Source organism: Lacerta agilis, chromosome 11, assembly GCF_009819535.1.
Source record: "Lacerta agilis isolate rLacAgi1 chromosome 11, rLacAgi1.pri, whole genome shotgun sequence".
Lineage (NCBI taxonomy): Eukaryota > Metazoa > Chordata > Lepidosauria > Squamata > Lacertidae > Lacerta > Lacerta agilis.
Window position 1 is genome coordinate 18,787,722 of NC_046322.1, and position 6,746 is coordinate 18,794,467.

At 44.3% G+C, this 6,746-nt stretch overlaps 1 long non-coding RNA gene across 1 annotated transcript; it reads left to right on the forward strand.

Moving 5' to 3' along the window:
• The first annotated feature begins 1,315 nt into the window (after positions 1-1,315).
• LOC117055212 lies at positions 1,316-1,649 on the forward strand. The gene is made up of 2 exons (XR_004427586.1): positions 1,316-1,392; positions 1,601-1,649. It is a non-coding gene; the product is annotated as an uncharacterized LOC117055212 (long non-coding RNA).
• The last annotated feature ends 5,097 nt before the right edge of the window (positions 1,650-6,746 follow it).

The window sequence follows — 6,746 nt, forward strand, 5'->3', positions numbered from 1 at the left end:
GGATCAAAAGCCATAGGTATGAGTGTTTTAACTGTGGATTTATAAGAGTAGGAGTGTAAATATTTAATCAGTATTATTGGACAATAAAACAGTACCAACCACAAAATTCTCAGTTAACGTAGTATTTGTTCCTTCTTAGGGCTGTTTTGGATGTTATACAAAAACGTTGGGCTGGTCTCGGAGTGTAAGCTTTCCAGGGAGCTGTGGCCAATGCTGTCCTTACAATATGCATTCAGCTTGTTTCCAGTGCCAGCACTAGACACTTTGCTGCCTGAAATGCCACCCTCCCCTCCCTCATTGGGCCAACACTTTAAAAAGTCTTGCTGCACCATTGAGACACCAAAGCCTGCCTTCATCAGATGGGTCCGTACTGATGCTGTTGAATTCCAGCTCCCATCAGTCCTAGCCAGCATAAGCAGTAGTTGGGTGTGATGGGATTCTGTTGTCCAACAGCATCTAGAGGACGACAGATGGCCCATCCCTGATCTAAGTGCCCCATCCCCATATCACCTGTCCTGAAGCACAACGTTTCACCAGTTTGCATAGCATGGCATGGCAGGGATGGCACTGTTCGTTTTTTTACATTAGATCTTAGGTATATACCTGAAGTCTTTAGCATGTGGGAAAGCCTTGCAATTGGGTTGAATTGGGCTTCCTTAAGTGAAGGTTTTGACCTCCTTGGAGGTGTTTTACTGCACTTTTAAACTGTTTTCCTAAGCAGCTCAAGCAAGCATCCCTATTTTTGCCCTCGCAGGCAAATTAAGGTGACAGGAGTTAATTGGTATAAGGTTACACAATGGGTCTCCTGACTTGAGTGGGGAATTGAACCCGAGTCTCCTAATTCCTAGTCTGACACACTAACCAATACACTACACCCATGTCTCTTGGGAAGCCTAGGCCTGAGGATCACCTTTACCAATCAAACAGTGATTGTGCTGAAAATGTGAGCCATTGCCTAGCGAGCAGAACACTCAGGAAAAGCAATGCAAATAAATTAAGGGCATCATAGAGATTTTCAGTTAGAGTGGCTGCATTCAAATTGAAAGGGGAAAAGAAGACTCTAATTCTTGACTTTCTTCAGGTGGCCAGCGTCAGGACACTCCCATACTGGAGTTCAGAGTGTTTGGAGATGTGCTTGTGCTGTCTCCACAAACTGCTTGCACCATATTCTAAAGCTTTTCTCTCCTTCACTGAGCCACGGGTAATGTAAAGGTGCGCACACACACACACCACTCATTGCTGAGGGTGCTTATAAGGAAGGCTCTCTTCACATACAAATTGTAAATTGAAGTACCTGTATATGCTGGGAGTTTCAATGTAAGGCTTCTGTCCTAAGTATTCCTGGTTGGAACTTAACTCTTCTCACACTCCATAGGACTGACTTCAGAGAAGGTAAGGTTTTTTTGTGTGTGAATATTTTATTAGTTGAATATAAGAACAACATATAATCAAATACAAGCAATCAAATACAGTTTTCCCCTAACCCCCCCCCAAAAGCCCCAACTATGTCCAGGTAATTACATTAGTAATATAATGAAATAAAAAATTATTTCTACAGTTGCTGGTTTAAAAAATATTCCACATGCTCCCATGTGGTAAGGTAAGTTAAGGATGGGGCTGTTAATGCGAAATACATTTTAACAAGTCTTAACTTGGGGGGGGGGCTTGTCCCCATAGTGGTCTTCCCAATACATTCTTTCTGCTGATGTCATCACTGCAGGTGATGTATGTCTAGAACCAAACACCCAAAGCTGGAGGTTAGTAACTGGAAATCTGCTCAGGAAAAAGATGGGAGGTTAACTCAGAAGACCGGAATGGAGCAGGGAGGCAACAATATAATTCTCTATTTTTAAAGTATGTGAACTTGGGGGAGTTCCAGTGACTTGATGGCATTGCAAACTGTATAATGAAGTGTACAAAATTAATGACAGGCTGTAAATAAGGAAAGGTGGTGTTTATGCTTAAGTAGGCTAGAGGGCAGCACTGTGTTTTCAAGGAGGATCGGGAGCGACATGTAAGCAAAAAAGTAGCTGCCTCTTGTACAAATCCAACATACAGTACTACCATTTTGGCTAGCTTTTTTTGTGGGGGTGCTTTGCAGTACAACTTTGCTGCTGATTCCTGCCTGTTTACACATCTTCGTTCAAGGACAACAGTTTTCTTCCACACCTGGGATGAGTTAACAATATTTTAAGGATATGCCATTGTGTAGTACTACACTGCCTTGTATGTGTGTGATAATGTACTGGCAGCTGCTGCTCAGTGCTCTCATTGGGAAGAAGAGTACAAGCTATAAGTACAAGGAAACAGCATACAAAGTTGTTGAGGTTTTTCTTTTAGTGACTAGGTTTACTTGCTATGATGTGAGTTTCATTCTTTTGCCCCCTGCTGTTTCCTGCATTCAAATATGTTTAGAAACAATCCATGGTTAGCAGGGGCAGAAGTGGGAATGACTGCACATAACATGAGTGGTGATCTCTCTTTCAAGCCACCTTCAGGTTTTAAAACTTCACCTCCATCTGATTTGTGCAAGGAACTTTGTACTACCTGATATCTTAGTACTGTATTGCATCTGTACAGCAATTCTTTATTAGGAAAGAATATTGTTTGTGGAGCTGTCCATGGTTTCTAGGAACAGTGATTCCTTGAACAGTGAGCAGAGTCAACACTTCTGCATCCACCGGCGGCTTTGAACCTACCCAGGGACTGTGTATTTTTAGGCAGTGACATCTCTGCCTAAAATATACCTAGAAATAAAGTGCTGCATTTGTGGATTTGGGAAACCTGGGTTTAACTCCCTGCTTTCAGCCTGCCCCTGTCATTCTCTGTTTGTGTGGAAGAGAGAATATTGCAAGGGTTTTGCGGAACAGGAAGGGTCATAGCTCACTAGTACAGCATCTGCTATCATGCAGGACGTCCCTGCCATCTCCAGCTAGGACTGGGAGAGACTCTGAAACTCTGGAGATCTGCTGCCAGTCAGTGTAGACAACGCTAGGCTAGAAGCAGCAATGGTCTTGCTTGGTATAAGCCAGTTTTCTATGTTCCTAGCATGCATGAAATAATACCAGAGTCTCTGAGTATATGCAGAGCATATGTCCCTTAGAATTGTATATCTGTACCTAATGACTCTGTTTTTTGTTTTTGTTTTTAAACAGCATGAGAGATGCAACTTGCAGGAAAACTTGAAGCCAACCTTCCCCACTATGTAAGCCTCACCTACCTCATATACAAAGCATCTGGGATCTGGGCTTCAAAATATGTTTTCGTCACAGCCAATAGCATAGTGGTAGATTCTGAACTGTAGGTGCATTTCATGACAACTCCCATGGCTAGAGCCTTTCTAAGACAATGCAACAAACAATAACCAGTGTGGTCTAGCAGTGTGCTGCTGATGTTAATATTATTAATTATTCACTATATCATTGGCCACAGCATCTACCACCAGGAATGGCCAAACTTGGCCCTCCAGCTGTTTTGGGACTACAATTCCCATCATCCCTGACCACTGGTCCTGTTAGCTAGGGGTGATGGGAGTTGTAGTCCCAACACATCTGGAGGGCCAAGTTTGGCCATGCCTGATTTACCACCAATATCAAAAGCAACCACCCTTATAATTTCTAGGGCTGCCCAACCTGGCCCTGTCCTACCATTAGGCAGAGGGAGGCAGCTCTTGTTGGCTGCCACATTGTAAAAGACGGTTATTTAATTTATGTTTGTTGAATTACTACTGCCAAGGGAGAGGCGTCTCCCTCCACCCAGCTTAACAATACTCGTATATTATTATTTTTACTGTATTATTATTATTGTTGTTTTTAATAGATTTCATGTACTTCTAATTGCTTTTTTTAATGAATGGTTCCACCCACCCCCATTGTGACATTTGTTTTTATATGTAAGCTGCCTCCAGCCCCTTCAGAGGTGAACAGGTGTGGTAATTAAACCTGGTGGTATTATTATTAATTATTATTAGCAATAATATCAATAACGATGAATAACGAGGCAGGAAGAAATCCAACAGGTGAATCCTTTTCGCAGCCGCGCCACTGCGCACGCGCTGCTATAGCAACCAGCCCAAGGCGCGCGGCCGGCCACGCCTTCCCTGCGAGCCGATTGGTTCTCCCGGCAGTTCTCCCTCCCCCTTCCTGGGGCTCCCTCCGTTCTGCACGCTCTCCCGCGCCGCCTCGTGCCTGCGCCTCCCGGCCCTGCGCGCACGCGCCTTCTCTCTCTCTCTGGCTTTCCTGGCGGCGGAGCAAGAGCCTTTCATTGGCTCCCGAGTGGCGGCTGCAATGAACACCCTGCGGCGCGCGGTTGCCCGCCTGCTCCTCCTGGCTTCACCTGCCCGGCAGGTAAGAGGCGTGAAGGGCGCTGCGCAAAACCTCCAGAGCTCAGCAGGGCTTACATGCAAGGAAGGGTACGCCGGCGGCATGCTGAGGGATGGAATGGAGCGGGAAGGACCGTAGGTGGAAGGTCCCTCCCGGGTTCAATCCCCGGCGTCTCCAGGTAGGACTTGGGGGCGGGGGGGGGTGTCCCCTGCCTGCAACTCTGGATGGAGAGCAGCTGCCAGCCGCTGTGGGCAGTTATGAGCTGCACTGAGTCCTGGGAATCCAGGGTTCAAATCCCCACTCAGCCACCATGAAGCCCGTGGGTAACCTCAGCCCTGCCTACCTCACAGGGCTGTTGGGAGGAGAACAAGGGGAGGAGGAGGGGGGGCCATAAACGCCACCTTGAGCTCCTTGGAGGAGACGTAAAAGGCAGGATATAATACTGTGATGCAATACTGAATGGGTACATAAGGCAGCTTCCTCTCTCTCTCTCTCTCCTACACACCTGCAAATATTTGGGACAAAGGGCTCCAAAATTAGGAACCCCGAGGCCATCGAAACTGTATTGTATGCACTCTTAAAATAATGGACTTTGTGGTCTGCCTACAATGAGTTCTGTTTAGTTGCTTTGGGCAGTTGTGGTGCACCTTGCAAATTAACTGTGGAAGCAATCATTGGGATAAAGAACAGGTGGTGAAGTGGGTATTTGTGTGTACACATCTATACTTGCCGACTGAAGTGGATTCAAGTCTACAAAAGCTTTGCCGTAATCCATCTCTAGGGGTGCTACAGGACTCCCTGCTGTTCTTTCTCTCTCCTGGTGGTTAAAGGTGGATGGAGAGGGGACATACTGTAGTTTTATTATGTGGTGGATATGCAGTGTGTTCCTGGGACCGTGTCACCCAGACAGAAACTCAGCTTTGCCTTGGTGCCTATGTCATCTCTTTTGTTAGTTCTGCATCTTAATGTGGCAAATGGGATCTGCTCCGGGTGGTAGTTGTTACAAACCAGCTAAGGGTTGGCTATGGACATGCATCCTGCGACCTTGGCTCAATCAGGTTAGCTCACTATCACTACTTATACATGAGTGGGGTATCTATGCCATCCATTCAGCACAAGATTGTTTTGGACAATACTGTTGTGCATGCAGGAAACCTGCTGTGCATAGAATTGAGGACTGTATCTGTGTGGTGTATTTGTTTTATTTTCAAACACCTCAAAGTAAACACATCCACACATATTTTTAGGGATATGTTGTTGTTTTTTAAAAACACACACACATTAGAATCCACTGGATGACCCCTTTATGGAGGATGCACCTATGGTATTTTATTTTTTTTGTACTGCCTCTACTACTTATGATACCACTGGCAGACCTGCTCCTCTAGGACTTCAACAGAAATCCCTGTTGGCCTCTGTGAGAATAGAGTTCACATTAGATGGGCCACTGGACTGACCCTGTGGGTTCTTCTTAAGTTCTTATTCAAACATCTCTCTCTCTCCCTTCTAGAGTTTACCATCGTGGAAAAAACTTCAAGTTGTTATTATTTTTAATGGCTACAAATTTATAGCATGTGTTTTTTACGGCTTAATGAACCTGGGCTCCCTTTGTTACGCATGTACCAATGAAAGCAACAGACGAATAATAATAAAATTCATTGGATTGACTTTGCTGGCAACATGTCCTGGATGTTGTTGCTGTGTTGGAAGCGGATCTCTTCTGAGAGGATAAATAGGATGCAATTTCTATTTGTTGTCCTGACAACCATGACTCCACATCCCCATTTGTTCAGCCACGCAGGTTAATCTAATTTCAGGATTAGCTCATCAGTATCAAGCCGCAGCAGGGGAAACATCTGGGATCGATGCCATGGGATTAATTAAAAGGAGTAACACGCTCATATAGGGCTATTACACTATGTAATCCAGGGAAGTATTAGCAATGGACTTTCAGTGTCCTCAAACTGTGTTTTGAGTATTAATAGGATTCCTTTCAAGCTTATCGGGGGCAGGGGGGGTGTCAGTATTTGTTTATTCTCTTTGTTTGATACACCACTCTTTTTTAAATCATCACAATCCCAGAGCAGCCTACACAATGAAACATTAAAATAGGATAACAAAACATAATGTTACAAAAGTTGGGTGTCACTTCACTCTTTGCCGAGACTCCAGGGGCTGTGCTCCTTTGGAGAACTGAAGACAAGATGGCAAATCTTACAGAGAAGCTCAGAGACAATGGCAATGAGAAATTTTAAAAAAGCATGGGAAACATTTATTGTATATGTACAAAAATACGGTAAACAAATTGAAACATTGGCGGGCTTTGATTAAACATTTGCAAGTGTTAAATAATGAGATAAAGTCTAACACAGGCAATTTGAAATATTAATGTATGATGATAATTAGTTAAATATTTATAAAATA